This window comes from Protobothrops mucrosquamatus, unplaced genomic scaffold (genome assembly GCF_001527695.2).
Source record: "Protobothrops mucrosquamatus isolate PMUCROS unplaced genomic scaffold, P.Mucros_1.0 scaffold24, whole genome shotgun sequence".
Lineage (NCBI taxonomy): Eukaryota > Metazoa > Chordata > Lepidosauria > Squamata > Viperidae > Protobothrops > Protobothrops mucrosquamatus.
Window position 1 is genome coordinate 2,798,430 of NW_015386409.1, and position 19,353 is coordinate 2,817,782.

The following is a 19,353-nucleotide window of genomic DNA, read 5'->3' on the forward strand; positions in this document are numbered from 1 at the left end:
TTAGTTTTCTGAGCCAGTACGTCCTATGTCTGTCAATGGCTTCGCTCGCGTCAAGACTGGAATCTAGGGTCCAGGACGGGCGTGGCAACTTTGGCTGACTTAATCTGATTGGGCAGGAATACAGTCTACTACCCATGGGTGGATCCTCCATCTCCGTGCTGAGAAAAGGCGTTCAGGTAAGACAACGCCCCTTCTCAGCTTCAGCAACTTCAAGGTGTATGGAGATGTATGCAACATGAGCCAGCAGTGTGCGGCAGTAGCCAAAAATGCAAATAAAATCCTTGGTTGTATAAACAGAAGCATAGAATAAAAAAATCATAAAATAAAATAAAATGAAATATTAGTACCACTTTATAAAGCCTTAATAAGACGACATCTGGAATACTGCATCCAATTTTGGTCACCACATTACAAAAAAAAATAATATTGAGACTTTGGAAAAAGTGCAAAGAAGAGCAACTAAGATGATTAGGGGCCTGGAGACAAAAACATACGAAGAACAGTTGCAACTTGCAAGAATTGGGTATGGCCAATCTAGAAAAAAGAAGGACTAAGGATGACATGATAGTGATGTTCCAGTATTTGAGGGGCTGCCACAAAAAAAGAGGGGTCAACTTATTTTCCAAAGCACCAGAAGGCAAGACAAGAAACAATGGAGGAAACTAATCAAGGAGAGAAACAAGCCACAATTAAGGAGAAACTTCCAAACAATGAGGACAATTAACCAGTGAAACAGCTTTCCTTCAGAAGTTGTAGGTGCTTCATCACTGGAGGTTTTTAAGAAAAAACTGGACCGCCACCTGTCTGAAATGGTATAGGGTAAGGGTAGGCAACCTTGGCCCTGTTATGACTCGTGGACTTCAAGTCCCAGAATTCCTGAGCCAGCCATGGCTGGCTCAGGAATTCTGGGAGTTGAAGTCCATGAGTCATAAAAGAGCCAAGGTTGCCTACCCCTGGTATAGGGACTAAATGACATCCAAGGTGCCTTCCAGCTCTATTCTGATTGCTTGACTTCAATCCCCAAATTTCCCAGCCAGCATGTTGCCAATGTTGAGAAACCCTGATCTAAAGGATGATCTTTCTTTTCTCTGGAGAGAAAGGACTTTTTTTTTTGTCTTTTTTAAATCCAAAAACTAAAACAGTAAAAGTCAGCTAAATTCTCTTCTGCTTAAAGGTAGCATCACTGTAAGAAATGAGGAAACCCAGGGAAGCAAAGAAGAACACTTTATTTCAGGAAATCTATCTCTAAGAAATAGGTCAACAGATATATTAAGAAATCCATGTTAAGTTGTTTTTTTTACTTCATTTGCATTTGTTTGTCTGCCCTTTCTGATCTTCAGTTTTCCAGTGCAAGCTCAGTGAGTGCATGTCTTATAAAATAAATAATACTTTACGGCCTATTCCCTAACCCTAACCCATTGGTGATTCCACAGAACTGTTTTATCTTTTACAGGTGACTACAAAAAGAATAAAAAATATTCCTATTCTCTTTTTTTAAATAATATAATTAAAATGTATCACTTGTGAGAATTATTCTCTCTCAGAGGAACCTGGGACTGATTTCCCTAGTTGCATACTTTATACTACATGCCTGAGGGGGTAGTGCTATAGAATGAATGTCATTTTCATTTTTTATTTTTTTGCCAATAAGGTCCATAGGCTGTGGGAGTCCTCTCTCCCTGTGTCTGTCTGTCTGTCTGTCTGTCTCTGTCTCTGTCTCTGTCTCTCTCTCTCTCTCTCTCTCTCTCACACACACACACACACACACAGTATTGGGATTAAGGAAGAGGGCTCCAGGTAAGGACATCCCTCTGGAAGATAGATGAAGCCAGCAGTAGCTACCAAGAATCTCCATCTTGGCTGAAAGGCAGGGCCAAAGGGTGTATACTCAGAGGCATTCTGGGAGAAGAGGTTTGAGATTTCAAACATTTACCATTCAAGCTTAGCCCACCATGATACTGCGGTTTAAGATTTTATATGACAACTTATTATTTTGTTTTCCCTGTAGGAAACTACCTATTCTGGATCATCATAGATCCACGTACCTTGTATAACTCTATGTATCCCTATGTAACAGGTCAGGGGGAGGAGTTAGGGTCAGGGGCGGAGCTTCAAAAGGGCATCCCTGGACACTAGCCTGGGGTTAGTCTTTTGTTCTTTGGCCATCACATGCAGCCACACGGCTGGAGACTCCACAATCACCCCACCATGTGACGCTTGGGAGAAGAGGGGAAAATCTAATGTCAATTTACTATTCTATTCTAGACAGGAAACTTGCTCTATTTCAGTCTGGAACAGATAGATAACTCAGAGGAACAAACAGAAAATATTGCTTTATTCTGGGAATCCTAAACAATGACTTACAGTTTGTAGAGGTGCATCCAAAATAGGTTTCTGCAATTTGATTGTCCCACAGGTAAATTGACATTAGATTTTCCCCTCTTCTCCCAAGCGTCACATGGTGGGGTGATTGTGGAGTCTCCAGCCGTGTGGCTGCATGTGATGGCCAAAGAACAAAAGACTAACCCCAGGCTAGTGTCCAGGGATGCCCTTTTGAAGCTCCGCCCCTGACCCTAACTCCTCCCCCTGACCTGTTACATAGGGATACATAGAGTTATACAAGGTACGTGGATCTATGATGATCCAGAATACTACCCATTAGAAAAAGGAAAACAAAACCTTCACCAAAGGTCTCCATTTTAATTGGTAAATAATAATCTAGGCAAAGCTTTGAAGCAGTGTTTTCCTTGGGCAAAGCAAATGCAAAGTAAAGCAAAGCATTCCTTCCGAGAGATTTTGTGAAGCAAAGCAGTTTTTTTTCATTCAGTAGAAAGAAAAAGCTGAGTTACTTGGCCCTGCATCTCTCCAGCTTCTTCCAAATTAAACTGGCCAAGAAGGCCTGAGGCTGAGGCAAAATGTCTTGGTAAGGCAAACAGCATCACCTGCCCCTCAGAAAGGTGAATGGTATTGTTTTCTGAAACAAAATGCCTCTTCAAGATAAATAGCAGCTGCTTTGCACACTTTCTTGCAAACTTTACACAGGAGGACCATGGAGAAACTATGCTGAACCTTTGAATGGCTGCACAATAGACCCAGATTTGCACCAACGAATAAAAAAGGTTTATATTGCTTTTGAGCTGTATTTTGAATTATAACAAATCCTTGCATTATACATCTCATATTATGTAAAACCTGTGTTCATGCAAATTATCTTTACAAAAGTATGAAAATCAAATGTTCAAATGTTCAAGAGACAGATCAGCAAGGAAGAGTAAATATGAATACCCTGGATATGTAGAAGTGCGATCAAAAAAGCTAAAGCTGAGGATAGTGAAGGAGACAAAAAAACAACAACATTTTTTTATTGATTGATGATGATGAGTCATCAAGTAAGTATTGGCTCTTAGTAACTGCATGGATAGATTTTTTCTCCAGGAAATGAATTTGTTAAATATGCTCAAACTAAAAGAAACATAAAAAAATCCATGTCCTAGATTGTCAGAGAAAATGGCAAAAGGAAAACAAACATGAGAAAAACTACTGCATTTTATATTTTTACTCAGTCTTCTCTATGAAGAGAGTATAGATTCCACTTGACAATTATAAAGAGCTGGTTGAAACCGCAGGATTCCAGATCACAATTCATAGAAACATAGCCAGTTCATGATCAGAGTGGGGAGTCAGACTAAAAGTAAAAATGACCCTTAACAAATTGTGATATAAATTTAATACGTATACAAGTTATCTAATTCATGAAGTGCATTTGTGTGACTGTTGCTGGGAGTTTTTTTAAAGCTATTGTGGCAAAAAGTTCATCTAAATAATAATATTTAAAAGACTGATTTTAAGGGAAACTGTTACTATTGTATAGATGGAATCCCACATGTTTTTGGACAAATTTCCAAGCAAATATGGATAATGTTTAAATGTTTGCCTGAATAGAACTTGCTGAGACATAAAGAAAGGTTGTTGTGCAATATAGCCTACTTAAGATTTTTGGGGGGGATGCCTTAAAGAAATTGTTGATTCTAGTTTTCTTGGTAAGATTTCAGAAGTGGATTAGTAGTGCCTGCTTCTTAGGGCTGAAAGAGAGTGAATGGCCCAAGGTCTTTTGGGACCTGAGGTGAGACTGGAACTCACAGTCTTCCAATATCTAGTCTAGTACTCTAACCACTACAGTAATTGCCTCTGCATAGACTACTCATGAGTAAACTGAATTAAATTCAGTAGGGCTTAGTCCTAGGTGTGTGTAGGTGATAACCTAAATCCAACATTACTCTAAAGCCAGTATCTGTGCCAGGTTCTAAATAATATCAGCTGGGTAAAAGCAGAAAAGGAATATTAAATGATGCAGAATTGTTTTTTTTTTAACCTTCTCACCTTAGAAGATAGCCAAACTGCATTTTATTTGATAAGAAAGTAAAGAACTTAAATATTCATATCCTCAATATATGAATGTATACAATATATTGTATACATTGTTTCACAGCTTATACTTGGAGTCATCTCATTTGAAAGGCATTCTTAATTTGGAACATAACGCTTGTAAAGCCTACTTCTATATATACTCACTCAGGAAATCCATTATTCTCATAATATTTTTCTTTTCCCTTCTGTATTGGCTTGGGTTGATCTCAGCAATGTCAGTAATTATTATTCTGATGACTTGCCCCTGAAAGGCACTTGCTTGTACCTATGGGGACAGCAAATCCATTTGCCTGGCGCCAGGGAGTCGGAGGCACAGGCTGGCGCCAGAAAACGAAGGGAAAGATGATTAATATGTCTTATAGATTCACTGCCTCTTCACTTGTCCTAGACCTGCCAGTAATTCCACTCCCCTGTGGTTCCACCTTGATCACAGATAATGGAGGCAGATTGAAAGTTTGAAGACAGAAGCCGTTCTCTTTTCCTCAACTGACATTACTCACCCAGGCTAAATGAGCTGATGAGCTGTACAGCCACCAGATCTGCCTATGGGAAGAGATCTTAGCACACTTCACTGTAATGCCACGATAAAGCAGAAACAGCACGCTAATTAAACATTTTTTAAAAAACCCGACATGATTGTAGCTTGATATAAGCAAGTGGATGATATTGTACCAGAGGGCAAAGTAAATGTGTAGGATTTTATTTATTTATTTGTCCTTTATAATTTACACAGTATTGTTTCTTTTTCCTTTCTCCCAGTAATGATATTTCTCTGTGTTATTTTGGCAATGGAGCTATTACACCTTTAAAAGGGCAAATGGTGAACAAAAATATAGCATTTGCCATATAAAGAAAAGGCTGTTAACTATTTTTACAGTTTTATCCTTATGAAGATTTTTTTTCCTAGCAGAAGCAAATGAACATTGTTAAGTGAACTTTTATACTATTTCTAAGCATGCATATGAAGGACAGAGAAGTGTTATGTAATTGCTGTAAACATATACTATCCTCAAATTAATAGGATTCTGCATAAATGTCATAGGAAAAACATGAGCATGAACACTAAAAAAAATGTCCTAAGAACCTCAGGACTTGGACAGAGTGGGAACCAGAAATCAGAACTTAGATGTGCTGAATTAATCTATGGGTAAAACCAATTGATAATATAGAATAGAATATCCCTTGAAATTTTTCCCATTTGTTTTTCTGCTTTTATAATTCTTCTTGGCCCACTCTACAAGGATCTGAATGGCATCATAGTTCCTTTCTAAAAGGGACTAATGTCCTGAACTATTTGAATTTCCCTTTTTTTCCCCTAAAAAAAAAAGCAGAATTGTGAGAGACATACAACATCCTTTTTCTATCCATGCATTTTAGAAAAGGGAACATATGGTCTATCTTCCCTAAACATTAGGAAAAGATTAAAACTAAAAATATAATTTGTCTCATGCTGTAACCTTTCATAATATCAGATTTTGTATTTAAATCCCTTGCCACAATGTCTATATGCATGTTTGTTATATTTGGTAATAAAGTTATAAAGTTATAAATGTTGACATTTATGGGAAGCGAATGTACTAATAGTTTTTAATAATAAGGAACATGTGGTAAATGAAACATATATATTTATCTCGTTTTATCTTCCTCTGAGAGAGTACAGCAACATTTTTGGCATGTTAGAGTAGACAGCTTTGTGTTGGCGTAAAGTAAATTAAACTAAATAATTAAAATCAATAGCAAAATGTCACATAGCATAGCAAAAACTGTTGGGAAGCATATTGCTGAAAAATCAAAATAAATTAATCAACTTTTGATTGCTATTGTTACATATGTAAAACTATATTTATTTCACAAGGGAAATGGTAAAACCAGTAGCATTCCTGATTAACACCAAGATAACTGTGTGAGGCCTGAGGATAATCTAGAGCAGGGGTGTCAAACTGCCGGCCCGCGGGCCAGATGCGTCATCCAGAAGCCACACCCACCCCATTGCCGGCAATGGCAAAACCGTCCCGATACGTTGCGCAACGTCACATGACGTCGCGAGTTTGACATGTCTGATCTAGAAGAACAAGATACCAGTTTTGAAAAAAAACAATGAAAAAAATTGAACTTGGTCTTTACAAGGTTAGCCTTTATAAAGACGTGCACACACTCACTTAAAGTCAGTGTAATTATTGTACCAAAATTAGGATAAAAGAATAAAAATAGACTCTGATTTGATCTATTTTGTTTACAGATGCATTGTACATTGATGATGATGGTTTTCATAATTGTACAGGCAGTGGTGGGATTCAACCGGTTCACACCACTTCGACAGAACCGGTAGCTAATTTTTTGTTGCCCAGGCCCAAAATAGACTTCCGGAAGCGGCATTCACACAGAGAACCGGTTGTTCACATATTTGAATCCCATCACTGTGTACAGGATTGATAAAAGGGAGTGGGCAAATAGAAGGCATGGTTGCAGTGAGATAGAATTATGCCAAAAAAAACAACCCAACACCGCAACGAATATCAAATGTTTTATCATGACAAAATTGTTACAAGACTGAAGTATAGATATGCTTATTACATCTAGCATTTGGAAAAGCAATTTGCTAATATTCTTATTCACTAGGTTAAGTGATCAGCATCCCAAAAGAGAAAAGACATATGGGCAATATCTGGGATTTGAATTTTATGATAAAACATTTATTGTGATAACTCTGGCCCACTCCTAAAATTATTTTTATATATTTCTATACTATAAATGTGGGGGGCGTGATGACTCAACAGTTAAAGATGCGGAGCTTGTCAGCTGGAAGTTGACAGCCCAGGTTCGAGACCTGAGCGCCACACAACAGATGAGCTCCCATCCATGCCTCAGCTCCTGCCCACCTAGCTGTATGAAAGTATGCAACTGTGAACATATAAATAGGTACCACAGCAGCATTCTGTATACCTCGACATATAGTCATGCTAGCCACATGTCCACAGAAATGTCTTCAGACAACATTGGCTCTCTCAGCTAAGAAATGAAGATGAGCACTACCACCTAGAATTGTACGTGACTGGACAAGGAAAACCTTTACTTTTACCTTTATACTTTTTGAGAACATGGTGGAGGAGGAAAGAACTACCACTACTATCATCCAGTTTGAACACTATCATAGAATCAGTTATTAACTCCTGTTATAAGGCAAGGAAAAAAACCAAATCTGATGCCAATAAATATATTAACTGATTTGAAAAACTGTCAAGAACAGAATTTTACCATTATATTTCTGTAAATCCCTTTTAAAATTTCATTTCCAAAATAAATGAAGTAATTTTACTTATCAACAAGAGAACTGTTTCTTTTTAGTTTAATGTTTATGGTTTTCTATATAAATATGCATCTTCAGAATTGAGAATGACATATTAGAACAAACGGGTTCAGATTAGATAAAATATGTTTGTTAAAACTATAATATTTGCTTAAAGAATTCAGTGAAGGTTGAGTTTCATAAGCATCCCAGCTTATAATAATTTAACATTTTTGTTTTTCACATATTACAGATTCAATTAACTTGAACTTTTGGGGTAGAGGAATCATTTTTTTGGAGTGAAAATGAATGCCAAATTTACATAAACATAGATGAGATTTCATTAACAAGCTTAAATATCTATTTTCTTTTCTCTCTCCACTGAATATTGGTGTTATTGCAAAAAGCTATTCTTGAAAAATATTGGAAAACTGTAACTGCAAAATGTGTTGGCTGCTAACTGGTATAATATAGAAGCATACAACAATACTTTACTGAAACTTCTACACCGGTTGCCAATTATTTACCAGTCACAGCAAGAGGTGTTGATGTTAACCTTTAAAAACTTTATTCCAATTTTAATATATATTCTTTTTTTAAAGTCTATATTAGTCATCTTAAGCAGATGTGTCAATAGATAGCTGCAATATAAATTGAATTAATAAGCAGATGTTGTCCAGACAAGAAGCAACGGATGGAAACTAATCAAGGAGAGAAGCAACCTGGAACTAAGGAGAAACTTCCTGACAGTTAGAACAATTAACCAGTGGAACAACTTGCCTCCAGAAGTGGTGAATGCTCCAATGCTGGAAGTTTTTAAGAAGAGACTGGACAGCCATTTGTCTGAAATGGTATAGGGTTTCCTGCCTGAGTAGGGGATTGGACCAGATGACCTTCAAGGTCCCTTCCAACTTGATGATGATGATGATGATGTTTGTATATTATTAGGGAACTATTTCTATCTAGAGAGGGTAGTTAGACCTTGACAATATATTTTGACAAATTTGGAATTTTGAAATAAATTCATTTATATTTGTCACAAGGTGGGCTCTGCCCTTAGAACATTTCCAATAGTCCAAAGCATGGTCTGGTCTGGTCTACTTTTAGTGGGTGAGTTTTAGTTGTTAAGGCTGAAGATAAAAACTTTAGTTTTGTATGCTTGATCTTTGCTCTTCATGGCTTATCAAACAATAGAATGGGATATATGGCTAAGTGCATGAGGCTGTGAATTCCTCTTTCAGTATCAGCCTCTTTAAGAGAGAAATTGGGTGGATTGCTTCTGAAGAAACCAAAGCTGTATCCAAAAGATGGAAAACAATTACAGGCTTATTTCCAGCATTTCATATTGGAAAGATGCTTCAGGAAGTAGATTTTTCTACTGATTTTTAGATCTAATTTTCTTGATCTTCTTCAGTCTGCTTTCTTATTGGGATTAGATTGGATATGAACAGGAAATAGTTGAGTCACATTGTGGTATCAGTTGTCTTGGGAGAGCAAAATAGGATGTGATGGAGTATAGTCTGGATTATCAGGAGGGAAGGAGTGAGTGCATTCCAGAAGAGTTAGAGGCAATTCATTTCAGACAGTTTGTGTGAGCAAAATAGGGGAAGACAGCCCCTCCCTAATAGTTCCCAAAGTATATACTTCAGGTGGGTAGTAGTCTTCAGTTGGCAATATATTATCTATAATTGGGGAACAATAAAAAAAATCTGCTTGGAAGAATCACTACATGTCTATCTTGATTTCTGGAGCCTGACATGGGATTTGAAGCATTACTGCTTCATTTGGACTTCATGGCATCTTTTAGTATCATTAACCATAGGATGTAAACGTACTTTCCCATGTTCCAGTCCTATGCAGATGGCCCGTTTCATAATATGATTCTGATGGCTTCTATTCTGCCCTCTAATAGATGTTTAACAGCAGTGTAACGGAACAACAGAATTAGAAGGAACCTTGGAGGTCTTCTAGTCTAACCTCCTGCTCCCTATATGATTCCAGAGAAGTGGCTGTCCAGTCTCTTCTTAATAGCCTCTAGTGATGGAGCATCTACAATTTCTGAAAGCAAGCCGTTCTACTGGTTAATTGTTCTCACTGTTAGGAAATTTCTCCTTACTTCCAGGTTGCTTCCCTCCTTGATTAGTTTCCATCCATTGTCTTGCTTTCTGGTGTTTTCAAAAATCTTTGTGACAGCCCCTCAAATATTGGAGCTGTGCTAGCATGTCATTCCTAGTCCTTCTTTTCATTACACTAGTGAAAAGAAATTCTTGCAACAGTTCTTCATAAGTTTTAGCCTCCAGCCCCCCAATCATCTTTGTTGCCCTTTTCTGCACTCTTTCCAGAATCTCTACATCCTTTTTATAATATGGTGACCAAAACTGGATGCAGTATTCTAAGTGTGGTCTTACTAAGGCTTTATAAAATGGCACTAATACTTCACATGATTTGATTCTGTCCCTTGCATTAGGCTGGCACTGGCTTTTTTGGCTGCTGCCTCACATTGCTGGCTCATATTTAAAAGTGATTGTCTACTAGGACTCCAAGATTCCATTCACAGTTACTGCTATTAAGCCAGGTTTCACTTAATAGGTACCTGTACATTTGATTTTTTTTGCTTAAGTGTAAAACCTTACTTTTCTGTACATGGAATTTCATTTTGTTAGATAGGGCCCAGTGTTCATGTTTGTGAAGATCCATTGGGATCTTGAGCCTATCTTCTGGAGTGTTGATTATTCCTGCCAGTTTAGTGCTGTCTACAAATTTGATGAATTCCCCTTCTGTTCCCTCATCTAAATCATTTATGAAGATATTGAAGAGTACTGAGCCTAAGACAGAGCTCCGGGATATCCTGCTGCTTCCTTCCTTATATATAGATGCGGATCCATTGAGGACTACATGTTGAGTGTGATTTGTCAGCCAGTTACAAATTCATCTGGTAGTGATGCTATCTATCCCACATTCTTTTAGCTTGCCAAGAAGTAGGTTGTGGTCTACTTGTGGTCTATTCTAAAAACTATATTAACTCCATAAGGGTCTGTATTATCTCTTGTCCTTCTTAATCTTGTTACTTTAATATTCTTAATGATGCAGGATATATTTTTACAAATAAATAAATCTGCACAAACCAGTAGGGAGAAATGAAATCCCATTTGGTGAATAGGAGATGGAAGAAACGTTATTTTATATGGCAATGAAACCCCAAAAGAGAACAGAAGGAAGAGTTAGTAGGTGAATAATATTTTACTAGAGTAAGAAGATTACAGATCATAAGCAGTTTATTTAATTTTGTAAGTGGAAATAAGTTAGTTTTGTCCAACTATAAGGCTTGGCACATTTTATAAAAAGCAAACATTCTGTTCAATATCTGAACCACCTAGCAGCTTTAGAGATTCCTGTGAGTAAATAGAAAACCCACCTAAAGCCTTAAATCCTATTGTTTTATTGTTAGTATGGGAAAAATTAATCATCAGAAGTTTGATTTTAGCAACCATACTAGATGGTGTGAATGGAAGCACAAGTTATCCTACAATGTAACTGAATTGAAAAGGGGAAAAAATGAAGTGTATTATTTATGTCAGGGGGACATGGGACAAAGCGAATTTTAAATCTTTCATCTCAGCTGCTGCTGCTGAGACAGATAAAGTAATATTTTGTGCCCCACAAAATCTGACAGGTGAGTAGACTTGCTTATACAGAACCTTGGAGAATTTTTTGAGGTCTGTATCATGTGACTGCAGATGGCAGAAAGGAAAGTAAGAGGGATTGATTGGTTTGGGACTCTTTAAACCAAGCTTTATCTTAAAATCAAGGGATGGAAAATATTTTAACTTTAGAAGAATTATACATATAATAGAAAGATCTATAATTATTGAGACTCATATAGACAGAATGAGGTCATTTTTCCCCATAGTAAGAGCAGTAGTAGAATAGTAGGCCCAGTATGCAATAATTTAAATATTCTCTAAATAATTGGCACATATCCTGGTTCCTTTAAATGAATTAGTTAAAGCAGACTTAATTTGGGAATGGGGGCACATTACTGTATGGGTGTGTTTCCTCATGAATGCACTGACAAAATGCAACATGCAAGGTCATCCTTGTAATCAGTTCATCTTTCCCCCTTCACAACAATACAAGATAGAAAAATCTTGGCTTCTCTGAAAGCTTGACTTTTATATCTAGAGGATATGTAAATGAATCAATTTTATTTAAAATAATTAAATCTGCAGTTTACCCCTTCCTTCTTCTTGTATGTACTGCCATAAATTGTTTGGAATATAGTAAAAGCAGTAAATCACTTTATGGCTGTAATTATTCTAATATTTTAGCAATTAACATTTTTACCGCCCGCAAAATCATCTTTCTTTTGAAGTTATTATATATGTCCGTTTCAAAATTTAGTCATGGGTACAGCCCTAATTAAATTCCTCTTAGAGTTAATGAATGGCTTCACATAAACTTAGCTGGCAATCTCTCCTGGCTAGCAAAAATTTCAGCTTTGTGGATCTTTAAATCCTCTTCTACCTCGCTCTGCACTGGCCACTGCTTAAAGCATAGCCCTCTTCCAGTTTGCCAGTATGTATAAATTTAATTGAATATCCAAAAAATAAAATCAGAACCAGCAACCAGTAACCATATAGATAACCATACAGATATGGTATCAAACAATGTAATCCTGAACTATATTGCCAAAATTGAATAAACAATATCCAAATTATTTCAGAAGTGGACTGATTGTCTATTTATCACCTCAGAACTGTGAACTGAAAGTGTTAATGTTATTTACTCTGAATTTATGAATGATATACAGTTTATGATTCAAGGAAAGGGAATATGATTCTATTCAGGGCAAAGAAGGAAAACGAGCAGTATTTTAGAATTAAAAAAGCATAGAAGGAATAATTACTAGCAGGAAAGCCAGCTTGGAAGGCACCTGGCTAAAAACTAGGAGGCTGTAGTCCTCCCTTAGGCACAAAGCCAACTTGGAGACCTTGGGCCAGTCACTCTCTCTCAACCCAGGAAGGAGGCAATGTCAAACCATTTCCAAAAATGCTGCCAAGGAAACTGCAGGAATTAGTCTGGGTAGTCACCAGGCGTTTACACTGAGTTGAACACATAGACACATTACTTAGCAGAATGCGGTCTCTGCTTTTCTAGAGTTCCTTGGGACTAAGGCTGTCAAATCTTATAAAGAAATAGAAAATAAATGCTTTAAAATGCAGACTAAGTACTATGAGAAGAAGCTATTGTTATTAAGTGGACATTTCAGAGCAATCTATACAGAACAAAAACAAGCTAAACATATTTTGATTGATGAAACATTATTCTGATAACTCTGAGTGCCAGACCATGTTTATACTAGGACTGACTGAGCCTTATTGACTACAATTTACTGGAACACAAACCTTCCCAATAGAAAACAATGTGGCATACAATCTATATGTTCCCGTACGGTATCTGATAAATTGCAGTTTGGGAATAAAGGATGTTTTATGGGAACCCGTATTTGTAGGAACAAAGGGCAGAAACTTATGAAGGCAAGCAAAAGGAAAAGAACACAATTTATGATGATCAGGGAATAGCCAGAATATTTGGCTGTCTGTATTGAGCTGTGTGTTTATGTGTAAAAGTAGCAGCACAAATGAAACCTTACCTTTTTTATATGTGTGTGTTGATGCTCTATACATGTACAAAGGGGAAGGGCTTCAAACATGCTGATGGAACCATCATCTTGATCTTTTTGATTCAGGTGAATGCTGCTTTTTTATTCACTCGGGTAGAGGCTGTTGGAGTCACCGGCAAATTGCTGACTTTTGTGAAATTTGCAGGGTCTTCAAGAATAGCCACCAATGTTTTGCTACCTGTAGTATAACTTAGTACAGGTAGTCCTCAACTTATAACAGTTCGTTTAGTGATATCCAAAGTTACAATGACACTGAAAAAAGTGACTTATGACCATATTTCATACTTATGACAGTGTTGGCATCCCCATGATCATGTGATCAAAATTCAGATACTTTGCAACTGACTCATATTTAGGTAATTACCTTTTGCAACCTTCTGACAAGCAAAGTCAATTAGGAAACCAAAAAACTGGGGCTCAATTGTGGTTGTAAGTCAAGGACTACCTGTACTGGATTTAAGAGGAATGAAGCGCCAGGATCCTAACTTTCCCACTACCTTGATATATATGCACCTGAGGCCAAATGATGTTCACCAATTCAGGTAATATGTTTGAAGCTATACAAGAGGAGTCACCATTTCACTTATTCAAATGCATCCTCCTGATTTGAAACATCTAGAAAGAGAAAGATAGGCCTTTGTGTATATAAATGGAATAGAGAAGGATTTTAAGCTAAGGCAGTAGAGAAATGATAGCTGCATATCCATTTTATTTTCCCCTCTGCTTTATTTTCTGGTTGTAATTGTAGCTCTGTTGTGTGAAAAATGCCATCCAAGTAATGGTATATGTGTATACACACATATATGCAATGTTTGGGCTTTATGTTAGCCTTCAGAATAATAATAAATAATAGATGTCTCATTGTGAACACAGTAAAGAGAAAGCAGAATGTAGTTTAATAAAAAGAAGTAGTTGTTTCTGAAATTCCATCTTAGTAGTTAACTGAAAATATTTCAAGAAAACTCTGTCACAATATACTGTATGTCTGGAGAGAAAGTTTGATATACATATTTGTTGCTCTCAGCAGCAACAAATATGGGATTTTATATGTTTTGGGAAGCTTTCACACACTGAAATATTTCAGCCCACAGTTTAGATGTTTCTTTATTTCACTTGATGGTTGTATAAATTATACTTCAATTATACTTTGTCAAACATTTTTTGTTAATGTATTGACAAATGTCCTCTCGCTCTTAATGAAATACATAGTAGTACTATAACAGTTTTTAAAATATTACTTCTACATTTTTTTATCCCATATGCTACTTTTCCTTCCTTGCATCTGCCTTTTTATTTAGTGAAACAAAAACATTTATGAATCTTTCTCAAAAACCCATAGAGCAACATTGAAATGCTGTAGTAATCATAAGAATTACTGTATCAGTACAATTTGGAAATAAGACCAGAAGAATGCACAGGGTCCTTAAAATACATGATTTCTTTCTGTTCCTTTAGGATTGGGAGTAGGAGGCAAATGCTACAATATATGCAGGCTTTGTGTTAGCAGCCTAATGTACAAGCCTTTGGACTTTGTCCTAACAAAGGTAGTTGTTGAATTCTTCAGTTTTAAGTTGTAGGAAAATCTCCCTCGTTTGTGTTGGATTGTCTGTCTGTCTAGTCATTGAGAAAGCTTGGATGGATGATAGTTATTGCCTATAAGAAAACAAGTATCTACTATCACCACCGTCACGCTGAACTATTACTGTAGACATACTAAGAACTTAAACTCCATTAACTTTCTTGGGGCTTAAATGCAAATAATTTCAATGGAACCACAGTTTGGATATTTTTGCCTACATAAATGAAATAGAATAAACACATTTCCTGAAGTATTAAAGAGATGTTCCAAAAAAATCCAAAAAACTAGATCATAACAACACAATAGTTCTATACCACAGATAGAACTATGCAAACAGTGACAATTTTGTGCAAGGTCATATATTTTTTTTAGCATTCTCTGGCTCAGAATGAATTTAGTCCAACTTTTCTGTTGCTAAGTGAGACATTTGTTAAGTGAGTTTTGCCCCATTTTACAACCTTTCTTGCCACAGTTGTTCAGTAAATCACAGCAGTTGTTAAGTTAGTAATACAGTTGTTAAGTGTGTCTGGCTTCCCCATTGATTTTGCTTGTCAAAAGATGACAAAAGTGTTCCTATGACCTCAGAACACTGCAACCGTCATAAATATGAGTCAGTTGCCAGGCGTCTGAATTTTGATCATGTGACTAAAGGGATGTCAGAACAGTAGTATGAAAAATGGTTATTAATCACTTTTTTTAGTGCCATTGTAACTTAAAATAGTCACTAAATGAACTGCTGTAAGTTGAGTACATACAAAACACCACCACTAATACAATTCAAAAATTAAAGAAAACTATTCAGAACTGTTTGCCACTTGGAATGCTAGAATCAAGGTACTGTGTTTTTATTTAATGTTCATTATGTTGAATGCCAAATTGAGTTTTAGGATGTGAAAGCCGAGGCTTTCAATAAAAGTATAGTTTCTTACATGTTGAGTTTGTTGGTTCTTGATCTCAGGGACATATCCATCCAGTTGTCTTGGCTAGGTACAGAAGTGGTTTATTTTAAAATTTATTTAACTAGCATATTGTTGTGGTGTTCCTGGATATTTTGTCATACCCAGTGCTTGATCCTGATTAGCATGGACATACCGACAAGTTCAATCAGATGCTGTACCAACTATGACTTCTGCCATTTTCTATGGGCAGTAGGGATGAAGGAGCAGCATTACCAGAACATGTGGGTCTCCTGTCTCTCTTCCTCGGACTCCAGGGAAAGCATATTGCTGAATAAATTTATTTCATATGCGTTATTGATCTTTTCAAGGTGGTCTAAAAAACAATAAAGAGAAAAAGAAACCTCATATTCAAACCCATTCAAGAGGTTGATTAGTTTTGATGAGGAAACCTCTGTTGTAATTTTTATTAGTGCATATTTTTTCCTAGACAAAAAAGGGAAAGCTTAAAAGTTTGATTCTTTTTTATTGCTCTTTTCATTCCTTAAATGGGGAGGCAGGAAGGCAAAGTCAGTGCTGGGTTGAGGCTTGGCATAACATTATTGACATTTAGAATGGGATTTGATATTACATAGGTATGAACATTGCTGTATTGTTGAAAATTGTCGTTTACTGATAAAGTGATCCAAGAATATTTGCTAGGCATCTAAAGAAAAATCTTAAAGCATATATTTTGTGCTGTTTACATTGTCAGTTGTCACCAACCACGGAAGATAATTAGTGGTTAATCTTCTTAAAACAGTAAGAATTAACCCAATCCTATTAAGGCACATTTCTCAGTCTCATAAACTGACTGGGGAATTATAGGAGTTGAAGTCCATGCATCTTAAACTTACTGAGGTTGAGAAGGGCTGAAGTAAGGCTTTCATACAACCTTTCTGAACTGTTTATGGGAAATATACTCCTGCTTACCCTAGGTTGAACTGTATCTGATTGTTTTTGTAGTCATTGTGTGTACCTTTTAAGTCCTGAAACCTTTAATAGTAGAAGAGGCTTCCCTAACTGATGGCATAACTAGCCATCAAAACAGGCAGTGCTGCACACCATCACATTTTTCTTTCCCCTTATCATCCATTGTTCACTTAATTATAAAAAAGAGAGGAAAAATAGCTTTGCTATTCATAACCATTCTCACTGAAAAAATACAGATGTATTGAGTAAACACGGCAACTTTTCATCATTTGCTATTTGAGGCCTGAATAAATAGGCCACTGTTTAAAAATTAACAAATACCATTTTCTCATGTAAATGCTCTTTATAATTAAGGTCATCCTTTGTGCAAGCTAGTGACAAAGAACTGTTAATTGCAGCGGGGATAAGAAGTAACCATAATTGTAAGTGGGAAAAAAAATAGAAAAACATTAACTACTATACTGAGCAAAAATGCCTGTGGGAACATCCAAATTAAAAAGTGTGAGTAAGTGTAGGAATGGCAGGTAATTGCATCCATGTATCCTTCTGCAATGTTCAGTATTCAATATGAAAGAGAATTTGATAGAGCTAGATATTGTTTACCTGCTACCAGAAAAAGCTGAATTAGTAAAGCAAGATGCAAATATTCATACAAAAGTAACTTACTTTTATTGACATTGTTAAAATCATATTTATTTTTACTGTTTTTTTCCCTTTATATTATTCTCATTCTTTTCCATATGAGCTAAATGACTTCTTTGTTGTGGTACTAAACAAAGAATAGGGCAATTTGCAGTGGTTTTTAATCATTGAGATGGGACCGTCCTCTCTTAAACTGCCCTGTTCCAGATTTATAATCCTCTGCAAACATTCACTTCCAAAATGCCCTTGAGGAGCTCGACCATGCTAGAGAGGTCAGGCCTTCATTGTGTTGATTATTAAACAAACTTTTGTTGGTTTCTTGGTGGAGTTGGGAAGAAAGGAAAACGATGATATATAAGTCCTGAAATAAGTACCACTGTAATCACATTAGTATCTAACAGCCTTTCAGACAGATATAGATAAGACTGAGGAGGTACAGAACGGAAGTAGAGATTAAAAATAATGTTTTACTTACAGTAGATTTTAGTTTTGAGTAATGGATGAGTGAACAAATTGCAACTGGCTTGAAAGGGCTGAAGTTGATGAAGTGGGAAACAATTATTCTTGGCTCAGATTCAATTGTTATGTAAACATGGGAGAGATGTGCTAATTTTATAGAATGGGGAAAAACAGCCAAAAATCCATTGCCACAAAAAGGCATTGATTTCAAACCATGACATAATTATTAATTCCTATGAGTTGCAGTAGGCAGATTTTCTGTCTACATATAATGGTCTTTTTTCTGCAGTAAAATGGCTATATATATTGACTGCTTGAAGTTTCTGTTTTAAGCTAGCTACAGAATATACAGAGAGCTGAGATGTCTTGGACAGATGTCTGGCACAGATTAGATATTTTTCAGCATTCTCTTTCCCATTCTTACTTAATAGTTCTTTGTTTCTTTAGGGTTTTTTTTACTCTCCTCCCTTCCCCTCCCCTCTCCTTTCTTATTTTTACATTATAAATATTTTATTCTATTGTTTATGTATGTATGTTGTATGTCACTCATTCCTGAAAGCTGTGAAAAGCTAACAATTAAAGTTAGCATAAAAAAATAAGATGTAAACAAAATTGATCACCATCAAATATTGAAAGTCATATGCCCATCAGATTCTCACCTTGAGTCACAGCATGTTCTCTTCTGTACTAGACTGAGCAATCAGGTCCTCACTGCTCTCCTGAAAACCCAGGATGATGATTGAAAATGCCTGTTTCCAAGCTCTCATTAGATGACAACCTTGTGTAGACAGGGCCTGGAGGGAATTGATCCTGTCTGATCAGATAAGACAGGTGGACCATGTCACTTGAACAATATGGCATCCTTCATCCCCTCATGCTGCTTTAACTGTCCTATAAATTTTATCTTGAAAGCAAGTACATTAAGAATACTTCAGTAAACCAGATTGTTTCAAAATATATAAATAACCCAAACCCTAATGCATTTCTTTCCCTTAGAGTGCTCTAACATTCTTGCAAATTATGTCTCTCTTTATTTTTAATCATCCCCCTCCTGCTTTTCATCTGATAGCTAATGGGAAAAAAGAATTCTGTTTTTCTTGAACTCTGCTCTACAATTGGCTGAGCTATTTCTGGGCCAACCTGCAGCAGAATATGGCGTTTCCGCAGTTTCTGGTATAGCCTTCAGGCAAGTCATGCAACATTTCTACAATCCAAAGAATCCTGGCCTTAGGAGACTTCAAGTAGCTTTGAGGCACAATCAGTGCAGCGTTGTTTTTAAGAGCATGCAAAAGAAGCTTCATCTATAAAGATAAAAAATAACCCAGTTCCTTAACTTCTGAGAACCTTGGAGTTATACCCAAAGGTTTATCCTAGCTTAACTGACCAGATCTTGTTAATAAGGCTAACA

General features: G+C 36.4%; 1 protein-coding gene across 1 annotated transcript in view; it reads left to right on the forward strand.

The window, feature by feature from the left end:
- Nucleotides 1-19,353, forward strand: part of LOC107283065 (cytosolic carboxypeptidase 6) — a 251,190-nt gene that overhangs the window by 220,521 nt on the left and 11,316 nt on the right. The window lies entirely within an intron of this gene.